This window comes from Amblyomma maculatum, chromosome 3 (assembly GCF_055883805.1).
Source record: "Amblyomma maculatum isolate TAMU_Amacu chromosome 3, ASM5588380v1, whole genome shotgun sequence".
Classification (NCBI taxonomy): Eukaryota; Metazoa; Arthropoda; class Arachnida; order Ixodida; family Ixodidae; genus Amblyomma; species Amblyomma maculatum.
Window position 1 is genome coordinate 95,778,587 of NC_139346.1, and position 18,751 is coordinate 95,797,337.

At 50.1% G+C, this 18,751-nt stretch overlaps 1 protein-coding gene across 2 annotated transcripts in view; it reads right to left on the reverse strand.

Annotated features, from left to right (window-relative positions):
• Positions 1-18,751, reverse strand: part of LOC146195374 (caspase-2-like) — a 109,392-nt gene that overhangs the window by 40,084 nt on the left and 50,557 nt on the right. The window lies entirely within an intron of this gene.

Genomic DNA, 18,751 nt, shown 5'->3' on the forward strand with positions numbered 1-18,751 from the left:
CATAAAATTTCGGCTTTGCTGCCTTCAGTTGGTTGATAGCAACGACCTAACCAATAATTATTATGTATCTAGTCAAGCGCATAAGCTATCACTCCTGCCATTATGCGATACTCGAATGTCGTTACTAACACGAACAGCGGCCGGGCAGTAGCGATGACTCGAACCCCCACTAACCCATCGCTACTCCGTGCACGTGCATCATTTCTACCTTGACTGATTCCGACACTCTCGACGGTTTGCTTCTCACTTCCTGCCGATGATCGAACAAGTGCGATTTGTTTTCATCCGCCTGAAGTTCTGCTGTTTATGGGTTGATTCCCGCCTACCGCAGCTGCGACAGCCGGCCTTCCCCACCATAAGGAAGCAGAAAGGAATTGAGCGGCTCCCGGTTTCACTTTGCAGCAGTGACAGGGCAGCTGCAATGACTCGAACTCCCTTAGCCCATCAGTTGTCTGCGCAGGCTAGTGAAGATTTTGTTCCCGGAAGAATTACATTATATTTCACGTCACAGCTGCTGCTATATCAGGTGCTGAATGCTCTTACTAGTCTGTTCTTTTTAGCTTCTATTTCCAAAGTTTTTGTGCCTATATTGCATACCTGCGCAGAATTACCTAAAAAACTAGGATCTTGATAAGAATTGTTCGAACAAAAACTATAGCATCGTTGGTTATGACTTGCAGTAAGAAATTCTCCTGAAACTTCAAGACCTTGGTTTTGTTCACTTCACATCCGTAAAGTGAGTGTCCACCTTTTGAGAGACAAGTTTGATTAGGTGCGTATGAACCAATAACAGCTTCGGGCATCCAACAATGAACTCACGGCTTCCAGCAAAATGTGCTTAAAGCCCAAGACGTATTGTTGGGGAAAGGTTGCTGATTTGTAGTAATAGTCAAGATCCAACAATAATAAAATAAAGGGTTCGCGCCAACGAAAGACGAGGACTGCTGCGCCATTTTGGGACAAATGGGTGATGATATGAACTGTCCTGTTTCTAGCTTGGCTATTCGGTCAGGTTTCCAAAAAGAACAATTACACCAGTCTCCTCTCGAAACACCGTTACGCACTCTCCGGAAGCATATAGCGTCGACAATATTTCACCTCGAACCGTCTTTTCACTTCTGGACTGCAGCTTCTGTACCACAAATATTGGGTTCTTCCGTGCATCGATACATTCCTTTACAATAATTTGCCCACCGAAACGCATGTGGCTTCACAGTGCCCAAAATGTAAAAGCTTCTACAAGTGTGACAGTGCAGTTTATTTGACTTATTACAGACGGTGGTTTTGTTTATAGGCTAGCCATGATATACAACTAAACATTCAGTAGACATGAGGCGAAAGAGGTGCGAAATCTCAGGGTGGTGGCGCGGGCCAAAAGCAGTGCCTTTTCCTTCTCGCGCTTTTCCCGCACATTTTTCACCTCCGTGTGCCCGGGCCACATGTTTTCTCGGCGTTGAAAATCAGTAATTAGCAGCTACAACTGCATGCTTGAATACCATGCCAGGTGCAACAATTTATTGAAACCGCTCCTGTGTGATCCTTAGGTGGTCGAAAGTACTCCTGAGCCCTCCACTATGGCACCCCTTGCTCTCTATGTGCTTCCACTCCCACCTTCCTCCCTTCCCGTAGGGCACGATGGTGGTTTCTGGTTATTGAATTCCTGAAAGAGCGAGGCTGACCTTATTAATTGATTTACAGGAAGGGAAAGGCGCAGTAACTGTCTCACTTGTTTTCTGTGGACACCTCAACCGAGCCGTAAGGGAAGGAAGGAAGGTGAGAGTGAAAGTGGAAAGAGAGAGGAGCCGTAGTGGAGGGCTACGGATTAATTTCGACCACCTGGGGGCCTTTAACGTGCGCTAACATCGCACAGCACACGGACACCTCTTCGTTTCGCGTCTATCGAAACGCAGCCGCCGAGGTCGGGTTCGGAACAGGGTACTCCGGCACAGTAGTCGGACGTCTTACCACTGCACCATCCCAGCGGGGCGTGTGCGTAGAAAGTCGCCAGGTTTGCCACAGAGCTTGCAGGAAAAAAATTGGTTAAGAAAGCGGGCGTGGAGAAGGATGGGGTATGGGGCTGTGCGTGTTTGTAATTTGTGCCAACGGGCAGCTGGTGTTATTGGGAGATTCGGGGAAGTTGTTGCGTAAGTCCTCCTATTTTCTCGGTATTAGGCAAAGATTTGACGAAAGGACAGCAGGCACTCCCCGGAAAACAACGCACCTGTCGACGGAGCCGATGTGCAAAGCGTCCGGCGCGGTTGGTTCTTAGGTAGCGTTCTCCCCATATGACACGGTTAAGGTGTGCACAGAACAAGTAGGATATATACTTCGCCTTCTTTTTCCTGTGAACCAATTGTTATTATTATTATGTTAATATTAGTGGTATTATTATTATTACTATTAGGCAGCCAGTGTTCTCGAGGTCAACATTAATCAGGTCAGTTTCACGATTGTTCCCGAAACTACTGAAGAAATTTTATAGAAACACTTGAAAAGGTCTAGACAAGTTAAAAATATGTGTGCAAAAACATCTTGTTGCAACACTTTTCTAATTTCAGCCCTTTCTCATCGCTGTTTTTGAATGACTTTTTATGATTTCTGCCCTGGTAACTTAGAAGAATGTTTACTTGAAAATCCTAATATACGAGTCCTTTAGAAGCGATTTTCGATCAAAATGCGTTTCTCCGGTGCTGAAACCAGCAGCTCTGAGCAAGGTATGGGCATCGAAATATCATATTTATCGACCAAAATGAAAAGTAGCGCGCGTTTAAGAACACACCTGACCACTGTCGCTTTTCATCTCTTTACTATGCCTAAAAATACAAGAAGTAAGGAAGATATAAACTAAATACATACACCCACGGGAAAGAGAAGCCAACCCACCTACGAACCTTAGCTTAAAATTTAGGAACACAGATATCACCCTAGGCCCCCCAGGGCCTTCTTGAGGGAGCGGAGGGGACTACATAGACGGTAATAACGTTATCTTGAACTTGAACAATCTTCATCTGTTATATTTCTGGGGTGGTATTCGATAAAAACCTTTAATGGAGGTGTCGGAGCTAAGACGAAGAATAATCGGCCCCAACTGCGTTCGGCCTCGAACTGTTTTTTATTGCGCTGCTAGCGCTGAGGCGCCTGGTGCCAACCTCTTTGTCCAGCCCCTTGCCATGTCTTGCAATAAGATCGCGGCGAGAGAGGTGCTAGAGGACTCCACTCCCTCCCCCTTCGTAGAGCGGAAGCCACGGTATCTGCCCATGCAGCGGACGAGTTTGGTCGCAGAGTCGGCAAAGTCGAAGCGAGAATGAGTGGAGGGGTTACGATTGGAGGAGTGGCAATATAGACAGGTGTCTGCCTCTCAGCAGACACATCTTCATGACCATTGATGTGTAGGGTGAATGTCTTCGTCGCACGCTGGCGCACGCTGAACTGTTCGTCGTAGGCTGTTGTTAAGAGAGGACGCACGTGGTCACGGCGAATTGAAACATGGCTGCAGGAGTCGAGATCTGACTCACAAACACGGATTGAGGGTGGCGATTAGCAGGGAGGACCGGAGTGATTTGTCGAAATGGGCTCCGTGGGTAGGGTGAAGCATAATGGACGAGCGAAGGGGAAAAAGGAGAGAATTCCCCAGGAATTCATAGGGGATCGCCATATACCAGCTCAACCGATGAGCAGCCAGGTCAACCTTCAGTAATGACTGGATGCCCAGAAAGACGAGGGGAAGATGGTCGGACCAGCGGTTCCTCGGTTGATAAGTGGTAAGGGCACCTTTGAGTTGGCAATGAAGACGTTCCATCATGCCATTTTCCGAAGGCATGATGGAACTCGTCGAAAAGAAAAAGAGGTCCAACAATGTCTGTTTGGACGTAGAAGAACCTCGCGTCGGAAGGCCGAAAAGAAGAGGCAGGTGTGATGGTATGCCTTTGAACGTTCGCGCGCTGACCTTAGAGGCAGGTTCGCACCCAGCGACGGACAACTGCATTCATGCTCGGTCCAAAGAAGCGCGATGTAACCAGCTTCTGTGTGGCATGATTACCAGGGCGGCTTATGTAGTGCAATTTGTCAAATATGGCCCGATGGAAAGCCAAAAGCATGTAGGGACGCGAAACACGTGTGAATATCTCGCACGTAATCAAGGTGGAGGAAAACGGCAGCGGGCATTCAGCGAAGGACAGGGACGTGGACGAGCAACGACGGCGATGCAGCTGTGGGTCGTTGAGCCGTGCGTCTGCTAACTCCTCCATGTCCACTCAGTAGGACGTCATGGCACCGACACGGAAACGTGCATCAGCAGCTGCATTTCACGATTCATTAATGTAACGGAGATGCACTGTAAATTCTGAGATAAAGGACAGCTGGTGAATCTCGCGTTCAGTATAGGTGCTGTGGTTCCGTTTAAAGGCAAACATCAAGGACCTATGGTCTGTGACGACGTGGCAGTCTCGACCCTCCAGGAAGGGGCGGAAATGCTTGATGGCGAGGTACACCGACAAGAGTTCTCGACCGAAAGTACAATATTTAGCCTCTGGTGGCTTTAGCGTTTGTGAAAAAAAAAACCCGAGAGGCTGCCAGCTAGAGACATGCTGCTCAAGTACTGTGCCAACTGCAATGCTAGATGCATCAGTGACGAGACGCAGGGGAGCGTCAGGAACGGGATGTATTAGCAAAGTGGTGTCTGCGAGCGCCCTCTCCACAGCAGCTAATGCAGCTGCCATGTCGCCAGTCCACTCAAGTGGCGCAGCTGGATCTTTTTTTGGTAGCAAGAATGGTTAGATGCTTCAAGAAATTGGCACACTTCGAGAGAAAGTCGCTTTGAAAGTTCAGAAGGCCCGAAAATGCTCTGAGCTTAAGTGATGTAGAAGGTGGAAAACCTTGAACGTCCTTTTGCTGTCGAGAAGCCGGATACCTTGCGGAGTGACAAGATGGCCTGGAGCCTCAATTGTAGCTAAGCCTTAAAGGCACCTGTCCGGATTGATAACGAGGCTGTATTCATCAAGGCGTTGAAAAAGGGCGTGTAGGTGCGCTTCGCGCTCATCCTCGGAGGAGCTACCGACAAGGAGATCAATGATGTAGGTGAAAACGAATTCGAGGCCTCGGTTAACATCGTTTATAGTTCGATGAAACTTCTGTGCAGCGTTGGGCAATTTAAAAGACATCCTTACATACTCAAAGAGGCCGAATGATGCGGTAATGACCATCTTCGGAATATCAGTGGGCTCCACAGGGATTTCACGGTAAGCCTTCACTTAGTCCATCTTAGAGAAGGTCAGGCAACCAGCCACAATTGATGAGAAGTCTAGTATGTGAGGAAGTAGAAAGCGGTCTGGTAAGGTGTGAGCACTGAGTTCGCGGTAATCTTCAAATGGCCTCCAGTCGCCCGGATATTTCTTCAGCATCATGTGGAGTGGCGATGCCCAGTTGCTGGAGGAAGGGCGCACGATTCCGAGTTCAAGCATGTGTTGAAAATCACGGCGAGCAACAGCGAGGCGTTCTACAGACAGGCGGCGAGGGCGAGAAAACACAGGTGGTCCAGAGATCACAATGTGGTGAGTGATCGAGTGTTTCACCGGTGACTCTGGTGTGCGGCTTCGTGATGTTGGGAAAGTCGGCAAGGATTTTCCCGTACGATGAAGCAGGGTCGAGAGCTCTAAGACATGTCGCCGAAGAGGTGTAGAGTATGCCGTTGACGGATAGATTCGTGCTGAGATCTATGAGGCGGTGGGCCTCCATATCGACCGCGAGATTGAAGAAACGAAGCAAATCAGCACCGAGAACAGCTTGCGAGGAATGCGCGATGATGACAATCCAGCGAAACGTCCGGCGCATTCCGAGGTTAAGTGTGAGACCGTTGCCCGTAAGTGCCGATGGGAGAGTTGTTTATCGCTTGGAGCGCGGAGGTCGATTCGTTGCGACGGCGACCTGCGCAAGCTGCTTGTGTTAGACTAGCCGGTGATCCCGTGTCAAAAAGGAAACGAGCGCCAGTGATCTTGTCTGAAACATAAAATAGGCGGCACGTCCGTCCACCAGTACCACTTGCCGCCGTCAGTGGCCGGTCGCAGCGTTTTCTGACGAGGAGCATGGGTGGGTGCACTTGCGGGCAGAGTTGCCGAAAATGCGGTGGTACCAGCACACAGCCGAGGAGTAGTCTTGCCACGCTTGGGATGGTTGGAGTTCCGGCGAGGCCGGCGGTGCCTGGGAGTGGCGGCGGGACTGAAACCTAGGCGGAGAACGGCGTGGCAGGGGCGCTTGGGCATCAAGCCGCCTGGCTAAAGCATCCACTCGCTCTTCTATGGTCACAAGCTGGGAGGCTGTGGTAGTATTGGAAGGCGCAGTGGTCATGGCGCTGACGCTGGCGTGCCTTGAATAGTTCGCAACACGGTCCGCGAGTTCGGTCAGCTTGTCCAGAGGGATATCACCCGCAGCCGCGAGGACGAGGACCATGTTCTGGGGGAGTCGCTGGAGAAACAACTTACGCAGTAAACTGTCCGGCTCCACGGGGGAGTCTGCAAGTAGCTGTCGCATACGATGGCGGAGCTGCGAACAACGGCTATAATCGAGTTCTGTAGCGGTGAGGAGCTGCTGAAATCTGTTGCGCTCAGACGCTATTTTGTGGGCAGCGAGAGCCACTGTCAGCCTGTCAAAAGGTCGGACTGTGTCCGGCGAGGCGATAATGTCCGCTAATTCCTCAGCGACGTCAGGAGGCAGGGAGGACACGAGATGGAGGAACTCGTTCTCTGAGCGTGATACGCCACAAGTGCAAATGTGCCTCAACCTGGAGTATCCAGGCACGATGGCTGTTGGGCCAAAATGGTGGCAGGTTGACTGGTTGAAAAGCGGCCAATGAAGCGCCGTTATACCGAGCGTCCTGGGGCAGGTCGCCGACTGTATGAGGGGTGAAATAGCCAGCGAAATCCATGTAGGAGGGCTGGGTTGCGTGGTCGATGCCGAGTCGCCAAAAATGCCGGAGCTAAGACGAGGAATAACCAGATCCGACAGCGTTGGGGTTCGATCTGTTTTTTTTTTTATTGCGCTGAGGCTCCTTGTGCCAACGTCTCCTTCGTCCAGAGCCGTGCGGTGGCTTGCGATAAGAGCACGGCGCGAAGGGCGGTACAGACGCCTCATGTTGACGCACTCCGAATGGATATCAGGCGCGCTCTTGGAACATCAAATAAGCTAAGATATCATGTCCTATTCGACATGAAAAGCCAAATTTATTATTCTCTCTTACAATGTAGTGTTGTTAGTGTTTTAGTAGGGTTCACGACAATCAAAACTAAATTATAATATCTCTTTTCTTCGCAAAAGTGAGTGGTGCGAGCAATTTGCAGTCATAAGATAGTAGGCCTCATTTTAAACTAATTGAAATAGGGCCCATCACGGATCCATACAAATATAAACCAGCCCTCAAAATTTTGCGGAAATACCAAACAGACAGCACATTTAAACTAAAATATTCTGCAAAGACTGATCCATACTATCTACGGCAAAAATTTTAATACCCCAAGCCGTGTTCCCGCACGGCATATGGCGATCAAACACTTAGTTTTAATACCAAGTTTTCTAGATGAACACCCTGAATTATTTTAAAAACTGGCTACAGCTACTTCGATGCCGCCCCTACGAGGAATGTTACGGGAGTTTTTCTTAAATGTGGCCTGAAGCCTGTGGTGGGCTGATTTTATTTTCTTCCTGGTTTTCACCTGCTCAGTATTCTTCTGACTTGTTTTAAAATATATATCTTTGTTATCAACCTGCTGTTTAGAAAAACTGTATGAGTTGGTAATGCGTTAATCTTCTGATGAAACCTGATTGTAATACTTTTAATGTCAATTCATTTGTTGCGTTGTATGTGCGCTGCAGTCAAGGGGGGCGCGGCCTAGGCAGGCTCGATTCTACTTTTGTCGCGTCCCCCAAGGCATTTCTGTAACAAAATGTCTTAAATAAATGAAAGAAAGAAAAACACGGCCAATGACATAAGGGGATACCTTGTTACAAGACTGAGAATGTAGATTGAAATAAACGCAAGCAAAGAAATGCTGTAACCAACTGAGACACATCAAGCTATTACAGCGGCAAATGAAAAGGAAGATGCTGAGAGCTCACAACACAGAAGCACAAGTATATTAAAAAAAAATTCCTTGCTACCCAATTCTTGGCCGATCCCCCTCTGTGGGTATTGTTACGACCAAGCATCCGCAATTGCGCGCTCTATTGTTCGCCTGTGGGCATGGATAAGTTTTGTGAATATGTGGTGATGGTCCAATGGCTCTAAGTGAGCCTGTTTCCAGGAATCCTGTTTTGTAAGCATGTTTTGCTTTGTGGACAACCTGCAAATGCCAAATTGACCTTGTCAAGAGAACGTCTGGAAAAACACAAAGAAACGTCCCCCTGAGGGAAATAGCAGGAAGTGCTTTCTTTCTTTTGTTCACCCTTCCAGTCGAGAAGGGCTATCGTCCAGTGAGGAATGTCTACTTTTCAAAGGAGACGACAGAGTGACATGTCCGCTGACGTGCAGGACAAGAAAGGAGCATGACTCATACGGCCATTAAGTGATTTCCCGGGAATGCAGGAAAGATTTGCAATTGTCGAAAAGGGACCATGTTGGGAGCCCTATGCGGCGCCACGTGCACTCGGGTTTCTGAGAAGTAAAACCCCTTGTCAGAACCAGCCTGTGGTTTCTTTGCTGAAGAATAGAAATGTACCTCCTCTCCTCGCCGTTCCCAAGCTTTTCCCGCCAACAAGTGATCACGCCCAACGAATGAATGCCGGACCAGTCAGTGCTTCAGACCATCAGTGCAGTGATGTGTTCGATTGGATGCCGATACCTGAGGGGCGTGCCCTGGATTTGGTTGGTCAACATCTTCAGAGAGGGGCTGGACATAGGGGGGGTTTTTAAGGACACTGCAGAGCACGAAATGTCGCTCTGGGCCCTGGGTAAACGGCTCATCCAGTCGCTTCTCGCTATGAACTCTTAACGCTTGCCATTTTGCTGATGTACCCTTCTTTTTCGTGTAAATATTGTAAATAAGTTTTCTCAAAGTGCCATTAAACCTGCTTGTACATATTTTACCAACTTCGAAGATTCAGTCCTTCTTCAACCCCGAGTCTCTGCACGCTACCAAGTGAAGGCCGGGTCGACGTAGCCCCAGCGTCACGACAACTGGTGGCAGCGGTGGGATCTGAATCTACAAGCCCCAACACTGGTGACCAGCGTGGGATCTGAATCTACAAGCACAACACTGGTGCCCAGCGGTGGGATCTGAATCTACAAGCCACAACATCTGGTGATCGGAGGTGGCATCAGAATCTGCAAGCCACAACATCTGGTGATCGGAGGTGGCATCTCAAGCAACAAGCAGGCGCAACAATCGGCCAACAAGAGAGCAGCTCGGAACATCGATCGCATGTGTGGGTGAGTGCTTGGCTTTTCTTCTGATGTGGACCAGGTTCTAGAACAGGGTTAGATTTTAGAACTGGTAAAAAGTGTTGAAACGCCTTTAGGTTGGTAGTTTGCACAGTTGTTTTGGAAGTAGCCGACACTCGGAGCGATCATGGACCTACAAAAGCTGCAGAAACCGGACCTGTTGCTATTGTGTGAGGAATTGGGAATTGATACAAGTGGTTTGGCACGAAAACCTTTGATTATAAAGGCAATCACAGATTTGGGAGCCGATGATGAGGAGCTCAGTGAAGCATGGAACCTCATCGCCCAAAAAAAGGAGGAACAGCTCAGACAGCAGAAAGAGCGGGAAAAAGAGGAAAAGAGGCGTGAGCGTGAACTTGAGAGGGAAAAAGAGGAAAGGGAGCGCGAACGTCAGAGGGAAAAAGAGGAAAGGGAGCGCGAACGTCAGAGGGAAAAAGAGGAAAGGGAGCGTGAACTTGAGAGGGAAAAAGAGGAAAGGGAGCACGAACGTGAGAAGCTTGAGAGAGAAGCAAAAAAGCGGGAGCTAGAAATTGAGCTCCGGAAATTAGAAGTAGAGTTGAGCAAGAGGTCGGGCAATTGTCCCCAGCTAGCGGTACCTCTTCTCAACAAGGAGGCAGATTTCAAGATGTCAAAGTACATGCAGCCATATGTGATATCAGGGGATATCGGTCTGTATCTGGGTAACTTTGAGCGAACTTGCGAAGAACTGTCCTTCCAGCGAGACACGTGGTCTCAGAGATTATTGACGGTTCTGCCCTGCGAGGCAGCGGAGGTTGTCGCGCGGCTAAACAAGGAGGACGCGGACAACTACGAGAAGGTCAAAGCTTGCCTTCTGATTTTCGGAGACAGAGATGTGCAGGCCTTAACACGTTCAAAGGCGCGAGAACTAGCTACACTGCTCATTTCAGAAAAATCAACAGCGGAGGAAACGGCAGTTAAAACAGTGGTAAATGCGGAAAATAGCGGGCCAGAAAACTTTGAGAGCGAGGCATCTCAGATAAGTCAACATGAAAGTGAGCTTGATAAGACACGGAATGAGGACGTTCTTGAAAGTAACCTCTTGCCGCCAGTGTCTAGTAATCTCACGAGACTTTTAAGTGGAACCCGAGAGGACTTAGCTATGGAGCAAGCCAATGATCCCAAGAATAAGCTCGAAGTACAGTGGGAAGGACCTGCTAAAGTCGTTGCAGAGCTTTCTAACACTAACTACGCAGTGAAAATTCCCGGTAGGCGTAAAGAAGTGCGCATTTATCATTGCAATCTTATGAAGCCTTATGTGCAGAGGGAAGCCGTGGTAAATCTAACGTTAAACCTTCCCGAGGAGATGGGGGACAACTTGATTTGCCTCAGCGGAAAAGGAAGCAACGCTCAGGAGCTTCTCAAAAAGACGGAGCAGAGAGGAGAACTAAAGAAATCCCAGCTGTCCGATCTGGGCGAGATAATAACAGAGTTTGAGGCCTGCTTCGTGGACAGGCCAGGCAGAACTGATTTGACTGAGCACGATATTGAGCTGACTTCAGACGTGCCAGTGCGATCAAGGTGCTACCGATTTTCTCCAAGGCAAAGAGAAATTCTGGATAGGGAAGTAACTCGCATGCTGGAATTGGGAGTAATAAAACCCTCGGAAAGCGATTATGCTTCGCCTATGATCTTAGTAGAAGCTCCAGGTAAAGACCCTAGGCCTGTGGTAGACTACCGAAAGCTAAATTCTCTCACCAGGGATCAAGTGTATCCTATTCCGAATATTGAGGAGAGAGTAGAACAGGTCAGTAGAGCGGCATATGTGACTACGCTGGACCTTACTCGAGGATACTGGCAAGTACCGCTCACTGAACGCGCCAGCAGATACGCGGCTTTCGTCACTCCGACGGGCAGCTACCAGCCAACAATGATGAGTTTCGGGCTCAAAAATGCTCCATTTTGTTTTTCCCGACTCATGGATAGGGTTTTAAAGGGGTGTGAAACATTCGCGGTGCCTTATTTAGACGACATTGCGGTTTTTTCCGACTCATGGGCGGACCATATGGTACATCTAAGAGCTGTACTGAGCCTTTTGCGTCAAGCTGGACTAACCGTAAAGGCCGAGAAATGTTGCCTGGCAAGGGCGACCGTGGACTACTTGGGTCACAATGTAGGTCAAGGTTTCAGGAAACCCAGCGAGATTAAGATTTCTGCGGTAGCAGACTATCCGCGGCCGAGCACGAAGACGGAAATTCGAGCATTCCTAGGTCTGACTGGGTACTACAATCACTACATCCCTAACTATTCAGCTTTGGCTAGCCCTCTGACCGACGCTCTCCGCAAGACAGAACCGACAAATGTAGTCTGGGACGAACAAAAGGAAGCCTCCTTCGTAAACCTGAAGGCTGTGCTGATTAGCCGTCCGGTATTGCGAGCTCCAGACTATGACCGAGAATTCACGGTCCAGTGTGATGCCAGTGATCGAGGGCTAGGTGCTGTTCTCTGCCAGAGAGATGACGACGGTAATGAGCACCCCGTGCTCTACTTGAGCAGAAAACTGAGTTCTAGAGAGAGGGCTTATTGCGCGTCAGAGAAAGAGTGCGCTTGCATTGTATGGGCCATTCAAAAATTGCAGTGCTATCTTGGAGGGGCCAAATTCACCGTAGAGACGGACCATTGTCCCCTAGCTTGGCTGCAAACTGCGACATCGAAGAACAGTCGCCTTCTTAGGTGGAGCTTGATTTTACAGCAGTACAATTTTGAAATAAGATACAAAAAGGGGAAGTTAAATGGGAATGCGGACGCGCTTAGCCGCTCTTTCTAAGCGGTCCGAGATGTTCCTCACCATGTATCCAAATTGATAATCAGGTTTTTTTTTTTCGTGCGCTTGTATATGTGTGACTATGTAAAGCAGCACGTTTGGTTTTCTAGGAATACGTGGGTCCTGAACGTCTTGAGAGTGGGCTTTTCTCGAACAACAATGGCAGTTTTCTTTTGACCTGGTCTCTTCAGACGGGAGCCGAGTGCTTGTTTAGACATGTGGTTGAGTTTCAGACAGCTCGAGCAATTTGGCCTACAACAATCAAGACAACGCGACAAGCAACAGCGAGCTTCAAGCGTTCACGTGCAGGCCATTAAGTCGTCTCTTCATGCAGCAGCTGGGACTGCTGCCCTCCGAGTCTCTTCTGGCGGGGGAGGAGGCTGTTACGACCAAGCATCCGCAATTGCGCGCTCTATTGTTCGCCTGTGGGCATGGATAAGTTTTGTGAATATGTGGTGATGGTCCAATGGCTCTAAGTGAGCCTGTTTCCAGGAATCCTGTTTTGTAAGCATGTTTTGCTTTGTGGACAACCTGCAAATGCCAAATTGACCTTGTCAAGAGAACGTCTGGAAAAACACAAAGAAACGTCCCCCTGAGGGAAATAGCAGGAAGTGCTTTCTTTCTTTTGTTCACCCTTCCAGTCGAGAAGGGCTATCGTCCAGTGAGGAATGTCTACTTTTCAAAGGAGACGACAGAGTGACATGTCCGCTGACGTGCAGGACAAGAAAGGAGCATGACTCATACGGCCATTAAGTGATTTCCCGGGAATGCAGGAAAGATTTGCAATTGTCGAAAAGGGACCATGTTGGGAGCCCTATGCGGCGCCACGTGCACTCGGGTTTCTGAGAAGTAAAACCCCTTGTCAGAACCAGCCTGTGGTTTCTTTGCTGAAGAATAGAAATGTACCTCCTCTCCTCGCCGTTCCCAAGCTTTTCCCGCCAACAAGTGATCACGCCCAACGAATGAATGCCGGACCAGTCAGTGCTTCAGACCATCAGTGCAGTGATGTGTTCGATTGGATGCCGATACCTGAGGGGCGTGCCCTGGATTTGGTTGGTCAACATCTTCAGAGAGGGGCTGGACATAGGGGGGGTTTTTAAGGACACTGCAGAGCACGAAATGTCGCTCTGGGCCCTGGGTAAACGGCTCATCCAGTCGCTTCTCGCTATGAACTCTTAACGCTTGCCATTTTGCTGATGTACCCTTCTTTTTCGTGTAAATATTGTAAATAAGTTTTCTCAAAGTGCCATTAAACCTGCTTGTACATATTTTACCAACTTCGAAGATTCAGTCCTTCTTCAACCCCGAGTCTCTGCACGCTACCAAGTGAAGGCCGGGTCGACGTAGCCCCAGCGTCACGACAGTATGTGCCATAAGTTATTTGGACAACAACAACAACAACACTCTTCGAAAGTAGGGCCATCCCAACCATGCAAGACACTGGCTCGAGAAAAACACAAGTGCGAATAGCCGTGCACATGACGCATCGCTGAACATGTTGAAGTATTGCTGCAATGCATTTTATGTGTACACATAGTCTCGACAACTACAAAGACTGCAATTTCTTCCTTGTAACGGGGCACATGACCACAAGGGATTGCAATACAATGGATAGCGCATGGTTTTTACATACAAAAATGCCGAAGTGATAACTACACTCCAAGCAGTTTAGTTATTTCTATTTTTCATCCTTTTATAACTGGTTTTGGGCAGAAAAAAAGTTGCGTTTGTAAAGAAGACAAAGAACGGAAAACGCTGCGGCATCGCCATCACCATCGCTTGTCTCCGGCGCCCATCTCTCGCGCTAAAGCTGTGCCCTGCGGCTGGCAATTCGACCCTGCTGTGCCCGAATTACTGGCACCGCTAGACGTTCAAACCATCTATTAAATCCACATTTCACTTGGTGGCGGTCAATCTGAGGTTCCCTGTACCCATCTCGCCCTGGAACTTCGCAGCAAAACGTTGACTACCTCAATGACGGAGCCGACTTCATTGCACCTACCTCCGCCCGTCACCTGTACAGGTGCGCTTCGTCAACGGGACCCCGCTACCTTGAGTGGAAGCAGCGATAACAACGTCGACGATTGGCTTACCACTTACGAACGGGTCAGCCGTCACAATAACTGAGACGAGAATCGTAAGCTCAATAATGTCATCTTTTACTTGAGCGACGTCGCTAATCTGTGGTTTCGAAACCACGAGTCGGACTTTACCACCTGGGCGAATTTCAAGACCAAATTTTCTGATGTCTTTTGCCGCCCCACCGTCCGAAAACTCCGCGCGGAACAGCGTCTTCGGTCGCGACTGCAGCTGCCCAGTGAAACATTCACCAGTTACATTGAGGACATTATTTGATGTGAGTCGTCGCGTTGACCCGACCATGAGCGAGGCCGTTAAGATACGCCATGTGCTCACAGCAATTGATGACGGCGCTTTCAACATGCTCATAGCGAAAGGCCCCACAACGGTCAAGGAAATCTACGACCTCTGTCAAAGCTACGACGAGCTCCGGAAGGAGCGTGTTTTGATTCGCCAATCTCATGCATCACTCGCTGGACTAGCCGCGGAGAGGGAGTCATTTAGCCTCTCTGAAGACATCAAAACTATTGTACGCCAGGAGGTCGCGCGACAACTGTCCCTGCAGCCATATGTTGAGGCGTCGTCCTCAACTGGCCTTGTTCCGGAGCTTCGCCGTGCAATCCAGCAGCATGTGTCTGAAGTCGTCCCTAATCCTGCTCCTCAATCAGCTCCGGTCGCACCTTCAATGCCGTTGCCTACGCCACAATTTCATCGTCTGGCGTTGCGCCACTGAGCTACGCTCCAGCATTCGCGCCGGCTCCCCCTCAAGTATTGCGTCGCACGTATGCTGAAGTCACTTCAAGTCCACCTCCTGAGTCAGCATATGCCTATGCTTCGCCCCCATGCGGTCGGCACCAACAGCTTTTGCTCCCCCCTTGCTTCAGACACGATCTCCATGGCGCACTTCAGACAACAGGCCTATTTGCTACCACTGCGGCATCCCTGGGCACACTACACGCTACTGCCGGCGCCGAATAAATATGGCCTTTGTTGCACGGCCTGCTCCACCTTATTTGGCCCCCAAGTTCCCAGTCCTATCGGGTCCTCTAACAGCACCCCCTGATCCTCCGGACTTCCTCCTTCGTCGTTTGCCATCACCTCGTCGCCGCTCCATTTCGCCAATGCGCCGACGACCCGCTACCCAGCCGGAAAACTAACCGCCACAGTTCGCGAGGCACGAACTGCGTATTCGACAGAATTTCAAAGTTCTCGTCTTAATCCCGCAATGTTATTCCTGTCATCGTTAAAGGTGTTCATACTCTTGCGCTCGTCGACACCGGTGCCGCTGTATCAGTTATCAGCCAAAAACTCTGCCGCTCCATCCGAAAGGTGACTACGCCTCTGGAGGGACTATCGCTTCGTACCGCATCAGCTCAAAGTATACAGCCCACAGCTATCTGCACTGCTCGCGTCGTCATTGCTGCAGCCTTGCACATCATCGAATTCGTCGTTCTCCCCACATGTTCTCATGACGCCATTCTCGGCTGGGATTTCCTGTCCCAGCATCATGCTGTCATTGACAGCGCCAGTCCTCAAGTAGAGATCATTGAATCGAGTGATGCACCGTCTGATGCCCTGCTCCACGAGCCGCGTCCTCATTTTGCGGCCAAACTCCTCGTAGCTCATGACACAACCATCCCACCCGTTAGCGCTGTTCTGGTTCCCCTCACTTCCTCTTTTACTACCGCCGCGACAGTCCTCTTTGTGCCCTCTAACCTTGTCTGCCGCCGCCGCCACTTACCGCTGCCGTTTGCCGTCCTTGAAATGAACAACGGCGCTATCACACTTCTGGTAGCCAATCCTCTTGCCTTTCCCGCTATGTTGATCGAAGGGGATCGCATCGAGCCCGTGGACCGTCTGTTCGCATTTGATGATGAGTCATTCCCTGTTTGCCAAGTTGAGGCCTTGACCACAACTCGTGTGGATTCCGATCCGCTACAGCGGGACCTTTTTGACCATTGTGTGGACAGCGCTCTAGAGCCGCGACACCGCGAGCAACTTCTTGAATTTCTACACCAATTCCGCTCCTCCTTCGACATCCCGCAATCTTCCTTGGGCCACACGACGACCGTTTTCCACCTCATCGACTCTGGCGCTCATCCACTTCTCCATCAGCGGCCATATCGTGTGTCCCAGACTGAGCGCCGTGTTATTGCCCAACACATCGATGACATGCTGCAACGCGGAGTAATTAGAGAATCCTGTAGCCCATGGTCTTCTCCTGTGGTCGTAGTTAAAAAGAAGGATGGCTCCATACGATTTTGTGTTAATTATCACCGCCTCAACAAAATTACTCGTCGTGACGTGTACCTCCTCCCACGAATCGACGATGTCCTAGACTGCTTGCAAGGCGCAAAATTCTTTTCCTCACTCGATTTATGCTCCGGGTATTGGCAGGTGCCCATGGCAGAGGCGGATCGTGCTAACAGCGCCTTTATTACTCCAGACGGACTATACGAATTTATGTTATCCCATTCGGACTCTGTAACGCCCCAGCCACATTTGAAAGAATGATGGACACTGCACTGTGCGGCCTGAAATGGAACATCTGTTTATGCTACCTCGATGATATCGTCGTCTTTTCAACCGACTTCCCGACCCACCTGACTCGACTTCGCCAGGTCTTCACCTGCCTAACCCGCGCCGGGCTTCAACTGAACCTTAAAAAGTGCCGCTTTGGTGCCCGCCAGCTCACAATACTCGGACATGTTGTGTGTAAAGATGGAGTTCTGCCTAATCCTGAGAAGCTGCGCGCCGTCGCTTACTTTCCGAAACCGACCACTTTGAAACACCTGCGAAGCTTCGTGGGCCTCTGCTCGTACTTTCGTCGCTTTGTTTTGAATTTCGCGACCAACATAGCCCCCTTGCACAGCTCTTGAAAGGCACCCCTAACCTCTCCTCTTGCTCGCCAGCCTGCGATGATGCATTCGCGACACTGCGTAATGTTTTGACGTCACCGCCAATCCTTCGCCATTACGACCCTACTGCACCTACAGAACTTCACACCGATGCCAGTGGTGTCGGCCTCGGCGCCGTCGTCGCCGAGCGCAAGCCTGGTTACTCCGAATACGTTGTCGCCTACGCAAGCCGTGCTCTTACCAAAGCCGAGTCAAACTACTCCGTTACCGAAAAGGAGTGGTTAGCAATCGTGTGGGCTATAACGAAGTTCCGCCCTTACTTATACGGCCACTCCTTCAAGGTAGTTACAGATCATCACGCTTTCTGCTGGCTCGCCTCTCTCAAGGATCCGTCTGGCCGTCTCGGGCGCTGGGCTCTCAGGCTTCAGGAATACGACATCCGTGTAGTGGACCGCTCTGGCCGCAAGCACTCTGACGCCGACGCTCTTTCTCGGTCACCGGTGCGCTCGCCTAACTCATCGTCCCCTCCTCAAGCATCCTTGTCAGCACTCACCATTGAGAATATGCCTTTCGACCAACGACAAGATCCTTGGGTTTCTAACCTGCTAGATATCCTTGGCACTACTTCCGCGGCCACGCATCCTCGGGCACTCCGCCGACAGGCCTCCCATTTCACCATTTGAGACGGCCTTCTCTACCGAAGGAGCTACAACTCAGACGGCAGAACGTGGCTTCTTGTCATTCCGCGCCACCTCCGCTCCGAGATTTGTGCCCACCATCACACTGACCCACAAAGTACTCATGTCGGCGTCCTGAAAACCTATGATCGAATTCGTCAGAGGTACTACTGGTGGGGAGTGTACAATTTCGTACGGCGCTACATTCGCTCTTCTACCGCCTGTCAACAACGCAAGAATTCTCGCCACCCCGCTGGCCCTCTCCAGCCTTTACCGCTTCCAGCTCGCCCGTTTGACCGCGCGGGAATCGACCTTTATGGTCCGCTACCATGCAGTGCCGCTGGTAATCGATGGGTCATCGTCGCCTTCGACCACCTGACCCGTTACGCCGAGACTGCTGCACTTCCCGCGGCGACAGCCCGAGAGGCAGCCCATTTTCTTCTGCACCACTTCATTCTTCGACACGGCGCGCCTCGCGAGATACTGAGTTATAGAGGTCGCGTCTTTCTTTCCGAAGTAGTCCAAGAGCTCCTGTCATCTTGCAAATCGATACATCAGGCTGCAACTGCGTACCACCCGCAAACAAACGGCCTCGCGGAGCGCTTCAACCGTACGCTTGGGGACATGCTCGAAATATATGTTACATCTGAATCTGGAAGCTCCAACTGGCACCAGGTACTGCCATTCGTAACGTTCGCGTACAACACTGCCAGCCAAGCAACAACTGGTTTTTCGCTCTTCTTTCTCTTATACGGCCGTGAACCACCTTGTACTCTGGACACAATTTTGCCATACCATCCAGATGCCCCTGAGTACAGTGCTTTGTCAGATATTTTACAGAAAGCCGAGGAATGCCGTCAGCTAGCTCGCACGTTTACCTCCCACACTCAAGGCTATCGCAAAAATCAGCATGATAGCGATACCCCTG